This window comes from Armigeres subalbatus, chromosome 3 (genome assembly GCF_024139115.2).
Source record: "Armigeres subalbatus isolate Guangzhou_Male chromosome 3, GZ_Asu_2, whole genome shotgun sequence".
In the NCBI taxonomy this organism is placed as follows: Eukaryota; Metazoa; Arthropoda; class Insecta; order Diptera; family Culicidae; genus Armigeres; species Armigeres subalbatus.
In genome coordinates, this window is record NC_085141.1 from 228,235,979 (window position 1) to 228,254,816 (window position 18,838).

At 31.0% G+C, this 18,838-nt stretch overlaps 1 long non-coding RNA gene across 1 annotated transcript; it reads right to left on the reverse strand.

Annotated features, from left to right (window-relative positions):
* Positions 1-6,095: 6,095 nt before the first annotated feature.
* LOC134226409 (uncharacterized) lies at positions 6,096-16,411 on the reverse strand. Its single transcript, XR_009983471.1, has 4 exons — positions 15,743-16,411; positions 15,490-15,672; positions 15,172-15,335; positions 6,096-6,439 (listed from the first exon to the last, which is right to left on the reverse strand). It is a non-coding gene; the product is annotated as an uncharacterized LOC134226409 (long non-coding RNA).
* Between the last annotated feature and the right edge of the window lie 2,427 nt (positions 16,412-18,838).

Here is an 18,838-nt window from a genome sequence, read left to right on the forward strand (position 1 = left end):
GGCTTTACACCACGTAAGAGCGGAGACGAAATCTGCATGCAAGCGCTGGACAGAAATCTGGCCGGACATCGCAGCAGAGGCAAACCTGATATATCCTGGCGACGGAAACCTAACAGAGAAATAAACGAAGTCGTTAAGAATCAAACTTGGGCCCAAGTCAAGGATGGAACCCAATCCCAGTGCCGCATAGCCAATGTAACAATGTCACAATACCCATCGCTATACGTGAACACAGAGTAATAGAGTTTATTTTTGAACTTGTTTGGAAGAATGTTTTATCTATCTATATACATAAAAATGAATTTCTGTTGGTCTGCACCTTATAGACAGGGACACTACTGAACAGATCAAGGTGAAAATTTGTATGCAGAGGTTTTTGGGGCCGGGGAAGGTTCTTAAGATGATTCATAACCCCTCGCTAGTATAGAAGGGGGGGCTCCCATACAAATAAAACAGCAATTTCTTCATAGCTCGAGAATGAATCAAGAAAATGGAACCGAACCAGTGGTGGTTCGAAATTCCTCCCCCTTCTGGAAAGAGGAGCTCCCATACAAATGAAGCATAAATTTCTGCATAACTCGAAAACTAATTAATTTTAGGCGAAACAAAGTTCGTAAGGTCTGCTAGTTTTTCATATAAAAAGTGGAACTTTAACTCTTATCTGCAACCAGACACCTGAGAAGACATCTCCAATCGTGCCTCAGATGAGCCACAATGACCCCGTATGCACATTGCACACCCGTGCATGTTTCTTGCATGGGTGAATTTCGCGTCCTGTATCCTGTCTATGGATTTGTCCGAGGTCATAACTATGCCGCTAACAAGCATGGCATTCCAATCATTTTAGGAACGTGAGCATGCTGATATGATGTGCTTCATCGATTCTACTTAAGACTTCACCTATGTATTCCGTATATGTAGCCCGGGAAGTCTGCAATTTCGAACCTGTGCAAGAACTTGCACTTTTCCAAAAACAAAAACCAAATTTTCTTCAGAAATAAGTTTCAGTATTTTTTTATTTATATAAAATTTTGTGTTAAATTCACTACTGGTTAAAAATATGTTACAAATATTCATATTATTTGTTTTCATTAATATTTCATTAAATTCATTAAATTTTGCACGGAATAATTGCATTTTGGAATTTGAATAAATTATTAGGAACGTAAATTTCATGAGATTTAAGATTTGCTATTATCTATCCATTTGGAAAAACAAACTACATTTAATCATCCCAACCCCAAGCAAAAAGCATTCTTATCGTGAACAAAGCCCGATACAAGCTACAAGCAATATGTATTTGTAGAAAGAGTAAGTACAATCATTTGTTCTCGTATGTCAACAAACACGTCCTACCTGTACCGACATTCCGGAAAGCTGTTGTGCGGCCATATCACCTTTCTCGGTGTATCCTCGTGGCTGTGGCACGTCATGCAGAGAGCATTAGACCCAAATTAAGGGTGATAGGCTCATCAGTTTGAAAATACTGCTCCTACTTAAGCAGTGCTTCACCCAGGCACTGCCTGTTTCTCGTGTCGTGTGTAGGTACGAAGGCATGTGGGTTCGCAAAGATTTTCTTTATCGCCACCCATAGTCGGCTGATGATGGTACGCAGTACGGTGCAACATCCTTCCTGATTTTCCGGTGCCTTCCGCTTCACGGTGGCAGACCGAACTTGATGACAACAAACACCAAATGGCAACGAGGAGCATCATCAGCGCCCGGTCGAGGATGCACATTCGAGGGTAAAAATGGAAACCACTCTCCTTTCATTGAAGCTCATTTTCACCCTGTATCTCAACTGCCAGCGGAACTCCCGTCCCCCAGCGGGAGTGATACTCTCTGGAGGTCCTGGATAATAAAGGCGTCGTCGAGTGCTGCACGTACATTAAGCCGGGACGACGACAACAACACGACAACTCTTATTTTTTATGGAGATAACAGAAATCACATTTTCTGACTCATTTTCAGCTTCACTTTCGCTTGACTCCTTCGGTATAGACTGCTCCATCTGCTGCAGGTTTGTGCGCCTTCCTTGCGTCTATACCAACCAAGAATAAATGCCACGGGAAGGGTAAACCGAAAGCGGATATTCGGGGGATCAAAGTACGAGGGAATATTCCCCCCTCTAATGTCTTTAGTCGGCTTTCCGCCGTGTCACCAACCCCTCATTCGGTATGCGTGACTTCACGTGGTACATTTTTAAACATAGGCTCAGATTATAACTGTCAGCCCGTATCACAATGCTATACTCCGATCGAACCCAAAAGAGTAAATTCCTCAATACACGCCGAGCAGCCAGAGCAGGTTTACAAACTAAGGATATCAAGATCCGGATATCGTATTGGGTTGGAAGATGGTGCTCTTACCCTGCTTAAGACATAAAAAATGATTGCATCATTAATGAACGGGATATCGAGACAGGAAAGAAATGCGATAACGAGATAAAGGAGTAGAGAAAGTGTAAGCTATTTATCAGACCTGTCAGTTGATGTTGCTGCTCGCCTCAGTTCATATATCGGGTAGTAGGTAAAGCATATCGAGTTTCAATCGATTGATCAGAGTACCTCAGAAGAATGAATGGTGAACAGAAGCGAAAAATGATTATGACTTTTGTAGCACCCATCTTTTAAAGCGATATTCGAGATTCTCAACCTTAACAAATAATTTGTATTACAGTTCATTTTACGCTTCCACAGTTTTGACAGTGAGGTTCCTATGCCAAGTTTTGTTATGTATTCGTATGCCGGGTGGCTAGTCAGACACAAAAGCTTCATATCCGTCAAGCTACAAGAAGCCCCCTACTACTGCGTCTAACAATAATATGGTGTGCCACTGTAAGAATATTCAAAGTGAGTAATCCATGGTTTTTATGGTAACTGATCCAAGATCCATAAATTAGGACATCCTAGAAGACGCTGAACAGGGAGGTGTATCTGTGCTGTGGTGTGTAAAAAGTGAGTGACCGATGTGAGAAGTAAGACGCTTCACTTGTCACTTCTCACTTTTCACAGTGAGAATAGAGATGAGGAATGAGAAGTGAGACGTCTCACTTCTCACTCCTCATTTTTCACTTCTCATTGTAAAAAGTGAGAAGCGCGAAAAGAGCATTGAGACGTCTTAGTACCCACTTTGCATTACTCACTTTTCCAGTGAGAAGTGGGAAAAAAGTTGTGAGAAGTAAGACGTCTCGTTTTTTACACCTCATTTCAAGACAACATTTTCAAAACAACTTATCTGCTTTTGTAACCAAAGATTCAAACGACGATTTGACGAATCTGATAGCTCTCCCACGCAAACCAACACCACCAATAGGTAGATGAAGGTTTCCGCTACCTGTTGATGGTGTTGGTTTGCGTGGGAGATCTATCATATTCGTCAAATCGTCGTTTGAATCTTTCTCGCGTGATTTTTGAAAACGTCGTAAGTCCAAAAGAGAGGCTTTCTTTGTTTACTTTCTGTTTCGATTATTACGTAGCCATACTAACATTTACGTTGAATTTTTCAGCACCGATCTGAAGAAAATAGCTTTGTCTAGTGTGCTGAGGTGAAAATATTGCAACAAATTTTAAACTAGCCCAGATATTAGCAAAAGAGAGCGTAATGAAAGAGAGGCCCTCATTTGGACCTACGACGTTTTCAAAAATCACGCGAGCTTTGTTTACAAAAGCAGATAAGTCGTTTTGAAAATTTTGTCTTGATTTCTCACTTTCAAATGACCAATTTGACCAAGTGACATGTTCGGCAAAATATCCTATTCGACATTATTGGGCTTATTCGCCCAAATGACCCTTCCCCGCTCAGTTCGTGCGTTACCGCATTTTTATCATTTGCTGGGTGAAAGTGAATGCTGGGTGCCTTTCTCGTGTATTATAAAATACAACAAGAAAATCGCATAAGAGAGGTCAAAACTGCACTTTAGGGAGATGGATTCAGTTATTTTCATCAATTCCCAATCATTTGCGTTCATTTGAATGCATCGCAGCAGTCTCCGAATTTATTTTTTTTAATTTGGATTTTTTTTTACAAGATGGGAAAACAAATAATGTTTTTTTAATAACTCCGAAACGCAAAGGCCGATTGGGCCAATTTTCAATAGTAAAAAATAAGGAAGGATTCCGCGTCAAATGCAATATGTTGCAAGTAAATCGAATAAATCTAAGTACCAAAAATTGTGTCTCACATTTTTGTACACACATACACATCCATTTACATACATACATACATACACACATAAAGACACTGAGTAGATTGATATTTACAACTATGGGTCTCCTAGCCTTCTATAAAAAGTTCGGTTCTGGAGTGATCCTATAGCCTTTACGTATACTTAGTATACGCGAAAAGCAAAAAATGAAATAAAAAACATCACCTTCATCCAGTGCTGTCGAATACACCCCGCTTGGCACAATAACCAGAAATAAGCAAGTCGCCTGATGACATAATATTGGTTATATATCAACAATGTACAACAATAAATACGCTTAGCCGCAGCATAGTAGGCTAGAAAAGGTTGGACTCGATTATCCGTGGTTCGCTTATCCAAAATTTTAGACTCGATTATCCGGAGAATTTTTTTCTTCGATTTTTTTTTAAATTTTGATTTTTGAATTTCAATGTTATAATATATCAAGACAAAATTTTCAAAACAACTTATCTGCTCTTGTAAACAGAGATTCAAACGTCGATTTGACAAATCTGATTGCACTTTGGAGCAAACCAAAGCCATCAACAGGTAGCCGAAACCTTTACCTACCTATATTGATAGTGTTGGTTTGCGTGGAAATGCTATCAGATTCGTTTTGCCTTTCTCGTATTTTTATTCCTTCCTTTATTTGGTAGGCACTCTGTGTTACTTAAACGCTACTGTGCCGAGATCTACTGTGGTATTCTGAAGCCAAAATCCACATAGAATCTATTTTTAGATTTTCCCATTATTCATTGTTGTCGTCGTTGCTGGTCCATCTCACTGTGAGTCCATTGTGTCCATTTGTCCGTGTCGTGAATCCAATGATCATTGCATTGTTCGATTGCCATTTATCCGGGTACGTTGGATAGAGGAATGCCTCCGAGCTGAGACGAGACCTGCAAAGACGCTGCTTCTTTTTTCTTGTTTTGCAACTTGTTCTTCTTTTCATCACAGTTGACCATCATGTATAAACTGTTTCCTTGACTGTTTCACTTAAGCTCCGAGTTGACTTCTCTAAGCAAAATGAAAGTGTATCCAATTCGCGAAATATTAAATTCATTTCCATAAAGATTTTTATACTGGAAATAAAGCACACGTTTATTACTGATTAATAATAAGCTACCCGGATGATTTGGAATACTCGTTGAAGTGAAAAAGTCTTCGTAAAACAAAAATCATGTGAAATATTTAAGTTGGGATTCCAATACTTTCACACAAAAAGCTCCTGGCTGCATCTGACAATTCGTGACAGCAGTTGACTGGCAGCAGATGAAGTTTCATTTTTTCCTCTTTGCATGTCCCGTCCCAGCCTCCGAGAAGTTTGTCAGTCGTCATCGGGCAGTCGTAACGGTAAGGGCGCTCCCCAATACGCCACCGTATAGGGTGCGCATCCGGCGACTGACGAGGGTTTGGAGGAGGGGCTGAGAATCGAACCCTTGACCATTTGCTTGTAAGGCGAACGTGTAGCCAACTACGCTACGGGACCCCTATCAGATTCGAAAATCGATGTCTGAATCTTTGTTTACGAAAGCAGATAAGGAGTCGTATACTAATTACGTAAGAATATTTTCTAGGTTTTTCAAACCCCCCTCCCTCAATGTAGATTTTTCCCATACATTTTTTTATATGGAGCGTAGGAAAATGTCAAACCCCCCTTCTCCCATAAGTGCTTACGTAATTATTGTACGACCCCTAAGTCGTTTGAAAATTCCCAGCAAACAAGGTTACTCTAACTTGACCCTAATGTGAGTGTAACCTGTTAGAAAGTTACTCTAATTTTATCACTAACTTTAGAGTAAAATGAGACTAAAATTAGACAGATCTGCAACACTTTTGTTAGGTATGTTTATGATTTATGCATATTTTAATCTAACACGTTACCCTCACATTAGATGAACGTTAGCTATGTTTCGCTTTAGGCGGTTAGGCAGTGGTTAGGGTATTTTCGGGTGGGATTTCATGCTGGTTTATTTACATCCAGCTGTCATACGAGCAAAAAGTGCATGTATTGGCGCGAAATATATTATTAACCAACACAAGCACACTTTTGCACCGAATCACAGCTAGATGCAAACAAAACTGAATTAAATGAAGAATAGTTCGTTTATTTTTGTGAAATTATTATTTTTAAAGTTTGATTGTTTTATTTACAAAAGTGCGTTCGCGAAGGCTTTCCTTACCCTCAGTCTATAAAAAGAGGTGCACCAAATTTCCGGCAGCAACGATCCATATTCGCCGGTTTATGAAAAGCTGAGCCGCAAGCAGCTGATTTACGACGTCGTGCCTCTGGAACTGGCTTCGGTCCCGAAGACTCCAATCCGTGACAAATTGGCGGCCATGTATCCCGATGCAGTGTTCGTTTTTGGACTTGGAACCAACTTTGACGGTGGCAAGTCGACCGGTGCACCGAAATGCCGGCAGCAACGATCCATATCCGCCGGTTTATGAACAGCTGAGCCGCAAGCAGCAGATTTATGACGTCGTGCCTCTGGGACTGGCTTCGGTCCCGAAGATTCCAATCCGTGACAAATTGGCGGTCATGTACCCGGTCATGTGTTCGTTTTTGGATTTGATGTGGCGGTCATGTGTTCGTTTTTGGATTTGACGGTGGCAACTCGACCGGCTTTGCAATGATCTCGACATGCCAAGAAGTTTGAACCCAAGCACCGATTGGTCAGCCACGAAGTGTTTGGAAGAAGATGAATCGCAAGCAGCGCAAGGAACGCAGGAACCGTATGAAGAAGATGCACGGTAACAAGATGGCCAACGGCGGACAGGCCGTGACGAAGCAAGAAAGTCGCTTGGAGTTGTGATTTGACTCCGTCAATAAAAAATTCTCTCGATAAAATCATATTAGTCTTCATTGAATTTTGATTTTAAGTCTCTTTTAATCCGAAAACAGTAAATAGGGAATGTCATTAGGATTCCTCCAGGAGCTACTTCCTTAAGCAATTCCTCTAGGAATTGTTCCAGGAAATCTTCCAGCAGTTCCTCTAAAAACTCAATTGGGAATTTATTCAGGAGTTACTTTGGTAATTCCGCTAGGAGTTCCTTTAGGAATTCCCTAGGAATACATTTTAGAATATCTCCAGAAGTTTCTCTAGGAATTTATATGGTTTTTTTTTCAAAAAGAGAAAATCTGGGAATTCTATGCGTCTCTTAAAAATCCCCCAAGCTTCAAGGGTCAAGCTTTGGGAATTGCGCCAGGAGTTATTCTGAAAATGTAGACTCCGCCACAACTTTCTCTGGCAATTCCACCAGAAGTTCAACTACGAATTCCCAGGAATTCTTCTAGATTTTATTCCAAAAACTCATTTGGGAATTCTTCAAGGAGTTTCTCTAGAAATTTATTTGTGAAATTGTCCAGAAATTCATCTGGGCATTCCTCCAGGGTTTCCGCTGGGAAATCCTCTCCTTCACAACTTCCTCTGAAAATTCTATCAGGAGTTCGGCCAGATTTTTTTTAGTATTCCACCATTCATCTGGGAATTCTATCAGGAGTTCCACTTGAAATTGCTCCGAAAACTAATATCAGAATTCCTCCAGGAGTTCCTCTAGAAATTTATTTGAGAAATTCCTTCAGGGGTTCCCAAGAAATTTATTTGTGAAATTGTCCAGAAATTCATCTGGGAATTTCTCCAGGACTTGCCCTGAAAATTCCTCCAGGATTTTCTCTGAAAATTCGTCCATGAGTTCTTCCAGGAGTTTCGCCAGAATTTTTCTTGGGATTTCCACCGGAAATTCATCTACAAATTCCTCTGGAACTTGTTCCAAGAGATAATTCCTCCAGAAAGGCCGCTAAGAATTCCACCTCCAACCAGATCCTCTGGAAATTCTTTCAAGAGTTAATCTGAGAATTCCTACATGAGTTTCTATGGAAGTTCGGGAAGAAGTTTCTCTGGGAATTGCTGCAGGAGTCCTTCTGGGATATTGTCTAAGTGTTGCTCTGGAAATACCTCCAGGAGTTCCTAAAGAAATTCCTCCAATAGTTATTCTAGTTTATTTGGGAATACCTTCAGGAGTTCTTTTTGTAATTATTCCAGAAGTTACTTCGGGAGTTCATCTGGGAGTTCCTTACTAATGTAATTCTGTCAGAAGATCCTCAAGGAGTTGCTCTGCGAAATCCTCTAGGAGTATCTCTGCGAATTCCAGTATTTCCTCCAAGAGTTCCTCTGGGAATTCTTCCAGGAGTTCTTCTGAGAATATTTCCAGTGGTTCTTTTGAGAATTCTTCCAAGCGTTCCTCTGAAAACTCTTCCAGCACTTTCTCTGGGAATTCCTCCTGGATTTCCTCTTGTAAGAAGTTTCTTCTGGATTTCTTGTGTAATTCTTTCAGGAGTTCCACTGGAAATTCTTCCAGAAGTTCCTCCACGAGAGTCCTCTTGTAATACTTCCAGAAGTTTCTTTGAGAGTTATCTGAGCATTCCTCCAGGAGTTCACCGGGAATTCCTTCAGAAGTTCCTCCAGGAGCTTCTCTGAAAATTCCACCAGGAGTTCCTCTTGTAATATTTCCAGAAGTTCCTTCAAGAGTTTCTCTGGGCATTACTCCAAAATCTCCATACCTCTAGGAGTTCCTCTGGGGATTACGCCAGAAGTTTCTCCGGGAGTTTCTATGAGATTTTCGTCAGGAGTTCCAGAGAGAATTCCTTCAGAATCTCCTCCGCCAGTTCCGCTTGTAATACTTTCCGAAATTCCTACAGGAGTTTCTCTGAGCGTTCTTCCAGGAGTTCCACTGGGAATTCCTCCAGGAGTTCCACTGAACATTCTGCCAGGAGTTCAACTGAACATACTTCCAGGAGTTCTACTGTGAATTCTTCCAGGAGTTTCTCTGAGAATTCTTTCGGAAGTTCCTTTGGGAATACCTCCGGAAGTTCTTCTGGAAATTCCGCCAGGAGTTCCTCTGGAAATTCCTCCAGGAGTTCCTCTGGGAATTACGCGAGAAGTTTCTTGTGTAATTCTTCTGGTATTTTCTCTGAGAATTCCTCCAGGAGTTCCACTGGGAGTTCCTCCAAAATCTCCTTCGCGAGTTCCACTTGTAATACTTCCAGAAAGTCCTTGAGGAGTTTCTCTGAGCATTCTTCCAGGAGTTCCACTGGGAATTCTTCCAGAAGTTCCTCTGGGAATACCTCCAGAAGTTCTTCTGTAAATTCCTCCAGAAGTTTCTCTGACAATTCTTGTGTAATTCTTCCAGGATTATCTCCGGTAGTGTCTATGAGAATTCCTTCAGAAGTTCCTCCAGAATCTCCTCCGCAAGTTCCTCCAGGAGTTCCTCTGGGAATTACGCCAGAAGTTTCTTGTGTAATTCTTCGGGGAGTTTCTCTGGAAATTCCTCCAGGTTTTCCTTTGGAAATTTTTCTGGAAATTACGCCAGAAGTTTATTCGGGAGTGTCTATGAGAATTCTTTCAGGAGTTCTAATGGGAATTCCTCTAGAATCTCCTCCGAAGTTCCACTTATAATACTTCCAGAAATTCCTTCAGGAGTTTCTCTGAGCATTCTCCCACGAGTTCCACTGGGAATTCCTCCAGAAGTTTCTCTGAGAAATCTTCCGGGAGTTCCTTTTGGGAATACCTCCGGAAGTTCTTCTGGAAATACCTCCAGGAGTTCCTCTGGAAATTCCTCCAAGAGTTCCTCTGGGATTAACGACAGAAGTTTCTTGTGTAGTTCTCCGGAAGTTTCTCTGGAAATTCCTCCAGGTGTTCCATTGGAAATTTCTCTGGGAATTACACCAGAAGTTTCTCCGGGAGTTTCTATGAGAATTTCTTCAGGAGTTCCAGTGAGAATTCCTCCAGAATCTCCTCCATGAGTTCCACTTGTAATACTTCCAGAAATTCCAGAGTTTCTCTGAGCATTCTTCCAGGAGTTCCACTGGGAATTTCTCCAGGAGTTCCACTGAACATTCTTCTACTGGGCATTCTTCCAGGAGTTTCTTTGAGAATTCTTTCGGAAGTTCCTTTGGGAATACCTCCGGAAGTTGTTATGGGAATTCCTCCAGGAGTTCCTCTGGGCAGTGTCTATGAGAATTCCTGGAAATTACGCCAGGTATTTCTCTGAGAATTCCTCCAGGAGTTCCACTGGGAATTCCTCCAGAATCTCCTCCGCGTGTTCCACTTGTAATACTTCCAGAAAGTCCTTGAGGAGTTTCTTTGAGCATTCTTCCAGGAGTTCCACTGGGAATTCCTCGAGGAATTCTTCTGGAAATTCCTCTAGAAGTTTCTCTGGAAATTACTCCAGGAGTTCCTCTGGGAATAACGCCAGAAGCTTCTTGTGTAATTCTTCAAGGATTTTCTGCGGGAGTGTCTATGAGAATTCCTTCAGGAGTTCCTTCAGAATCTCCTCCGCAAGTTCCTCCAGGAAATACTCTGGGAATTACGCCAGAAGTTTCTCTGCGAGTGTTTTTGAGAATTCCTTCAAGAGTTCCAATGGAAATTTCTCCAGAATGTCCTCCGCTAGCTCCACTTAAAATACTTCCAGAAATTCCTTCACGAGTTTCTCTGAGCATTCTTCCAGGAGTTCGACTGGGAATTCCTCCAGGAGTTTCTCTGAGAATTCTTCCGGAAGTTCCTTTGAGAATATCTCTGGATTACTTAATACCTTGAGAATACCTCTGGATACCTTAAATTAAAATTAAATTAAAATTAAATTAAAATTAAATTAAAATTAAATTAAAATTAAATTAAAATTAAATTAAAATTAAATTAAAATTAAATTAAAATTAAATTAAAATTAAATTAAAATTAAATTAAAATTAAATTAAAATTAAATTAAAATTAAATTAAAATTAAATTAAAATTAAATTAAAATTAAATTAAAATTAAATTAAAATTAAATTAAAATTAAATTAAAATTAAATTAAAATTAAATTAAAATTAAATTAAAATTAAATTAAAATTAAAATTAAAATTAAATTAAAATTAAATTAAAATTAAATTAAAATTAAATTAAAATTAAATTAAAATTAAATTAAAATTAAATTAAAATTAAATTAAAATTAAATTAAAATTAAATTAAAATTAAATTAAAATTAAATTAAAATTAAATTAAAATTAAATTAAAATTAAATTAAAATTAAATTAAAATTAAAATTAAATTAAAATTAAATTAAAATTAAATTAAAATTAAATTAAAATTAAATTAAAATTAAATTAAAATTAAATTAAAATTAAATTAAAATTAAATTAAAATTAAATTAAAATTAAATTAAAATTAAATTAAAATTAAATTAAAATTAAATTAAAATTAAATTAAAATTAAATTAAAATTAAATTAAAATTAAATTAAAATTAAATTAAAATTAAATTAAAATTAAATTAAAATTAAATTAAAATTAAATTAAAATTAAATTAAAATTAAATTAAAATTAAATTAAAATTAAATTAAAATTAAATTAAAATTAAATTAAAATTAAATTAAAATTAAATTAAAATTAAATTAAAATTAAATTAAAATTAAATTAAAATTAAATTAAAATTAAATTAAAATTAAATTAAAATTAAATTAAAATTAAATTAAAATTAAATTAAAATTAAATTAAAATTAAATTAAAATTAAATTAAAATTAAATTAAAATTAAATTAAAATTAAATTAAAATTAAATTAAAATTAAATTAAAATTAAATTAAATTAAATTAAAATTAAATTAAAATTAAATTAAAATTAAATTAAAATTAAATTAAAATTAAATTAAAATTAAATTAAATTAAAATTAAAATTAAATTAAAAATTAAATTAAAATTAAATTAAAATTAAATTAAAATTAAATTAAAATTAAATTAAAATTAAATTAAAATTAAATTAAAATTAAATTAAAATTAAATTAAAATTAAATTAAAATTAAATTAAAATTAAATTAAAATTAAATTAAAATTAAATTAAAATTAAATTAAAATTAAATTAAAATTAAATTAAAATTAAATTAAAATTAAATTAAAATTAAATTAAAATTAAATTAAAATAAATTTAAATTAAATTAAATTAAAATTAAATTAAAATTAAATTAAAATTAAATTAAAATTAAATTAAAATTAAATTAAAATTAAATTAAAATTAAATTAAAATTAAATTAAAATTAAATTAAAATTAAATTAAAATTAAATTAAAATTAAATTAAAATTAAATTAAAATTAAATTAAAATTAAATTAAAATTAAATTAAAATTAAATTAAAATTAAATTAAAATTAAATTAAAATTAAATTAAAATTAAATTAAAATTAAATTAAAATTAAATTAAAATTAAATTAAAATTAAATTAAAATTAAATTAAAATTAAATTAAAATTAAATTAAAATTAAATTAAAATTAAATTAAAATTAAATTAAAATTAAATTAAAATTAAATTAAAATTAAATTAAAATTAAATTAAAATTAAATTAAAATTAAATTAAAATTAAATTAAAATTAAATTAAAATTAAATTAAAATTAAATTAAAATTAAATTAAAATTAAATTAAAATTAAATTAAAATTAAATTAAAATTAAATTAAAATTAAATTAAAATTAAATTAAAATTAAATTAAAATTAAATTAAAATTAAATTAAAATTAAATTAAAATTAAATTAAAATTAAATTAAAATTAAATTAAAATTAAATTAAAATTAAATTAAAATTAAATTAAAATTAAATTAAAATTAAATTAAAATTAAATTAAAATTAAATTAAAATTAAATTAAAATTAAATTAAAATTAAATTAAAATTAAATTAAAATTAAATTAAAATTAAATTAAAATTAAATTAAAATTAAATTAAAATTAAATTAAAATTAAATTAAAATTAAATTAAAATTAAATTAAAATTAAATTAAAATTAAATTAAAATTAAATTAAAATTAAATTAAAATTAAATTAAAATTAAATTAAAATTAAATTAAAATTAAATTTTAATTTAAATTAAAATTAAATTAAAATTAAATTAAAATTAAATTAAAATTAAATTAAAATTAAATTAAAATTAAATTAAAATTAAATTAAAATTAAATTAAAATTAAATTAAAATTAAATTAAAATTAAATTAAAATTAAATTAAAATTAAATTAAAATTAAATTAAAATTAAATTAAAATTAAATTAAAAAATTAAATAAAAATTAAAAATTAAAAATTAAATTAAAATTTAATTTAATTTTAAATTAAAAAATAAATAAAAATTAAATTAAAATTAAAATAAAATTAAATTAAAATTAAATTAAAATTAAATTAAAATTAAATTAAAATTAAATTAAAATTAAATTAAAATTAAATTAAAATTAAATTAAAATTAAATTAAAATTAAATTAAAATTAAATTAAAATTAAATTAAAATTAAATTAAAATTAAATTAAAATTAAATTAAAATTAAATTAAAATTAAATTAAAATTAAATTAAAATTAAATTAAAATTAAATTAAAATTAAATTAAAATTAAATTAAAATTAAATTAAAATTAAATTAAAATTAAATTAAAATTAAATTAAAATTAAATTAAAATTAAATTAAAATTAAATTAAAATTAAATTAAAATTAAATTAAAATTAAATTAAAATTAAATTAAAATTAAATTAAAATTAAATTAAAATTAAATTAAAATTAAATTAAAATTAAATTAAAATTAAATTAAAATTAAATTAAAATTAAATTAAAATTAAATTAAAATTAAATTAAAATTAAATTAAAATTAAATTAAAATTAAATTAAAATTAAATTAAAATTAAATTAAAATTAAATTAAAATTAAATTAAAATTAAATTAAAATTAAATTAAAATTAAATTAAAATTAAATTAAAATTAAATTAAAATTAAATTAAAATTAAATTAAAATTAAATTAAAATTAAATTAAAATTAAATTAAAATTAGATTAAAATTAAATTAAAATTAAATTAAAATTAAATTAAAATTAAATTAAAATTAAATTAAATTAAATTAAAATTAAATTAAAATTAAATTAAAATTAAATTAAAATTAAATTAAAATTAAATTAAAATTAAATTAAAATTAAATTAAAATTAAATTAAAATTAAATTAAAATTAAATTAAAATTAAATTAAAATTAAATTAAAATTAAATTAAAATTAAATTAAAATTAAATTAAAATTAAATTAAAATTAAATTAAAATTAAATTAAAATTAAATTAAAATTAAATTAAAATTAAATTAAAATTAAATTAAAATTAAATTAAAATTAAATTAAAATTAAATTAAAATTAAATTAAAATTAAATTAAAATTAAATTAAAATTAAATTAAAATTAAAATTAAATTAAAATTAAATTAAAATTAAATTAAAATTAAATTAAAATTAAATTAAAATTAAATTAAAATTAAATTAAAATTAAATTAAAATTAAATTAAAATTAAATTAAAATTAAATTAAAATTAAATTAAAATTAAATTAAAATTAAATTAAAATTAAATTAAAATTAAATTAAAATTAAATTAAAATTAAATTAAAATTAAATTAAAATTAAATTAAAATTAAATTAAAATTAAATTAAAATTAAATTAAAATTAAATTAAATTAAAATTAAATTAAAATTAAATTAAAATTAAATTAAAATTAAATTAAAATTAAATTAAAATTAAATTAAAATTAAATTAAAATTAAATTAAAATTAAATTAAAATTAAATTAAAATTAAATTAAAATTAAATTAAAATTAAATTAAAATTAAATTAAAATTAAATTAAAATTAAATTAAAATTAAATTAAAATTAAATTAAAATTAAATTAAAATTAAATTAAAATTAAATTAAAATTAAATTAAAATTAAATTAAAATTAAATTAAAATTAAATTAAAATTAAATTAAAATTAAATTAAAATTAAATTAAAATTAAATTAAAATTAAATTAAAATTAAATTAAAATTAAATTAAAATTAAATTAAAATTAAATTAAAATTAAATTAAAATTAAATTAAAATTAAATTAAAATTAAATTAAAATTAAATTAAAATTAAATTAAAATTAAATTAAAATTAAATTAAAATTAAATTAAAATTAAATGCTAGCGCTACCAGAAGGCGTACCCGAAGGTACCATTGCACGAAAGGGGGTCATTTGGGGAGCAGCACGTAAATCTATTTTTTGTATTGGGGTGGATTAATGCAAAGCTGTTGAAATAGATCAGGTGGCGGCGAACTTCCAGATATACTTGATCTTGTTTTTCGAGGTTAAGTTCCTGTAATGACACAAAAAAAAGATATATTCAACAATTAAGTACATACATAAGAGAAAATGTTTTCGCTGCCCAAGAAGCATTCACTGTAAAATCTTACACGAGTGCTCATTAAAACTGTGAAGCTTATTAACTACAAAATAAACGCCACACTCACTGGTAAATTCAAAGGATCCATTTACCGCTTCCTAGCAATTGCTTTCAAGATACGACGCTTTCCGACGCTATTTCTTGGAAGCGGAAATTTTTGGTAGGTGATTGGATTGCTTCAGCGCCAGATGACGATAATTCGTCCTCAAGCACTACACTATAGGCAAACAGGACTTTTTTCCGTGCTACACTAGAAGAACGAAAAAAATGATTATCAAACAGTAAAAACACAACTTGAAACCATTTTAAAAGTGACTTACCACGAGCCAGCTTTCGATCGCAGTATACTTCAATCGTAGTAAACTCTTCATCACAAGAGGAAACATTTGCAACCGAGACCATCTCAGACAGCAAACGTTCAATCTCCGAGTTTAGCTTCTCCTTGCGCATCTTTTTTCCCGCATGGACTTTTTTCCCATTCGACGTGGATTTTACTTCAGCTTAAACCTTTGTAAATAGAAGTGGGTGGCGGTATTTATAGTAATGGAAGTAACTGACGAGTGGTTTGATGGGAAAGCCTTGACGCGAAGTCCATCGGTGCTGGCGGTGGAGAATCCATGACCACCGGAGGAAGAACTGGCGGATGAATTGTAGTTGGGGCTACCATTGATCCCTAATCCTATGTTGATTCTGTCATCTAAATATATCCTTTTAGGAATCGGTTGCCTTTGACTCGCTCTTCCGAGAACTTCCGAGAACTTGCTATCGACAACGCATCCTCCATGAACCCTTTCGCTTTGTAGCCACGACCACGAATCCTGGAAATCAAGTTTATTGTTGAAATCTGACTTTATTTTTTTAAATATGATTAAGTACTTACTTGAAAAAAAGCATTCCAACATCGCCATTTTGTCGAAGATAAGCACCGAGAGCACTCGCAAAGCGCACCGAGAAGGCAGCACGAAATGAATGCAAAGAATGCTGTTTCTATTTTCAGCTGTCATAAAAAATGCAAGGCGCGAAAAAAAAGAAAAAGAGCATAACAAACGAGTCAATGTTTTATGCTTTCTGAAGGGAAGCATAACTAACGGACCCTAACCATAATCTAACAGCTCACAGATTGTTACTCTGGGTTTGTTCTTGATATAATATAATTATTTTCACAATAGGACGTATCTAGGTTGTGAGAGGGGGTTGAAAAGGTGTTGTTTTGTATATTGAATTTTGACTATAGGCTTGTATATCAAATTCATGAATTTAAATGAATGTTTTACTGTAAAATTCATACAAAACATGATTACTGAACTGAAGTAGGGGACTGAAGAAGGGGAGTTCGATATATTTAATCTTGATTATATGAATCGTGTTTTTTTATAGAACATGCTTACAAACTCCTCGCCTCAATAACTGTTCCATAGAAGTCTGTTTCCTCTCTTTTCCCAACATGCAATTACTTTATCGATTAAGCTGTTGCATTTTAGACAAGATTTTCAAATTTGTCATTTACATCAATCCAATGTGGTTCCAATCCTGATGAAGCAGTCGCTTATTCGAAAGATAAAAACGTAACTTTGCCACCATGTGTTTGGGTCAGTGCTGCAAAGTGTCACCGTACAAGTCACGCAAAGCGTGACAATAACAAAATCCAGGTCATGTGTCAAGTACTCAATTGTGATGCTCAATGTGGATCTCACATGCTTGGTGTAACGATCACCATGAAAGTGACATTTTAGCAACTAGCGCTTGGTCACTCACCATGTCTTCACTTCTTCTGCCTGTGATCACCAGCATGAATGATAGGAAAACTTTCCTGATGTTGTGGTTGTCATATCCGTGTCATCTTGACTATCGTGATGATCACTTGACCTATGCGGTGTTTGGTTCGAAATCAACGCTCGACAGCAATGGAATAATCCACTTAGCGGAATTAATGGATTTTTGTTTGTTATAAAAACTTTTTTTCCTTCAAAGTGCCCAGCTTGCGATGTATGGACGGTTGGTAGGGAACATAATCACCTATCTTGAGACACAATTTCATACAAATCAAAAAAAGCGTTTTTTTCGCAAATCGAGTTTTAATTTTTGAAACTGTTGAAACTGATTTTTTTCAGTGTAGGGCTCAATTTGAATTGTTTCCGATATCTTTATTAGAAACTTTGACTGATTTTGCGATAGTCACCCATATAACATTTTTTGTAGGATGCGTCGTTTTTTGATTGTATCCATTTGAAAAAATCAATAAAAAAAATTGGCCTTTTTCAAAAGATAGTCTGGATCAAATTGGTAAAAACTTAGTTAGAGCCATTCACAAATACGGCCCATACAAATTTCAGAACCCTTCCATACAAAATACGTTACGAGAGGGTGGGTGGGGGCTTTCAGCCCCCAGGTCCATTTTAGCGTTATGTAATTTGTGAATGAACCCTTAATTTAACTATTGATTTATCCAATTTATCAATTAAAAACGACATCAGTCCAATCAAACGACAACAAAACCAATCAATAACGGTGCTCACCTGCACTTTTGACAGCTGACCGACCTGATGCTCTTTATGGCTCTCAGCTTGTGGTTGTCAATCTGGGTGTCACGCTTACCGAAGGTACTCACGTGTCAGCTTCTACATGTCACGATGCGCTTGCAGTGATTGTCAGTAAAGAACATCGTTTAAAAGCGTGGTGGTTTTTGTTTTCATATCTGATCATCTAGTGATGGTCACGACATTTTGCAAGACTGGTTTGGGTACATAACAAGGATTGCAGAATTGTTCTTAATTGATAATTGACATCGATAGACGAGAAGCATAAGGCTTTTTCGATCATAACAAGACATGAAAACAAATTGCTTGTCACCTGATTTTATGAATTTCCATTGGAAGGTCTTCCCAATTTCCAGGGGAAATTCCTCTTATTTCCTCTTCAGAAATTCGTCTAAATTTGTTATATTTGTTACGAATTTCCACTGGCAATGGAAATTTATCTGCATTTTCAATGAATTTCTTTCGAATTTAAGTGGAAGTTTCTTTTGAATTTTCAACGGAAATATTTTTGAAGCTACACGGAAGTTCTTATGAATTTCCACGGGAAAATCTTCAGAAACTAACGAACATACGACTGGCATCAAGTACACTCAACCAAGAAAACTAGTGATAATCATACGAATATCTTATGTTTTTTTGCTATAAGAATTAGTTATAAGTTTTATATGATTTTCTTATGAATGAACCGAGAATGATTTTCATAAGTTTGTCTTATGAAAATATTAAGTCTAATCAGTACACATAAAGTAATTCATAAGGGAATCTTATGAACATCAAAAGTTGATTTTTATGAAGGTCATGATATTTTCAACACGATTTTTATATATCTTGTGCTCTTTCACGAAATCAAAAGAAAGAGAAATACAAAACAAAACCATC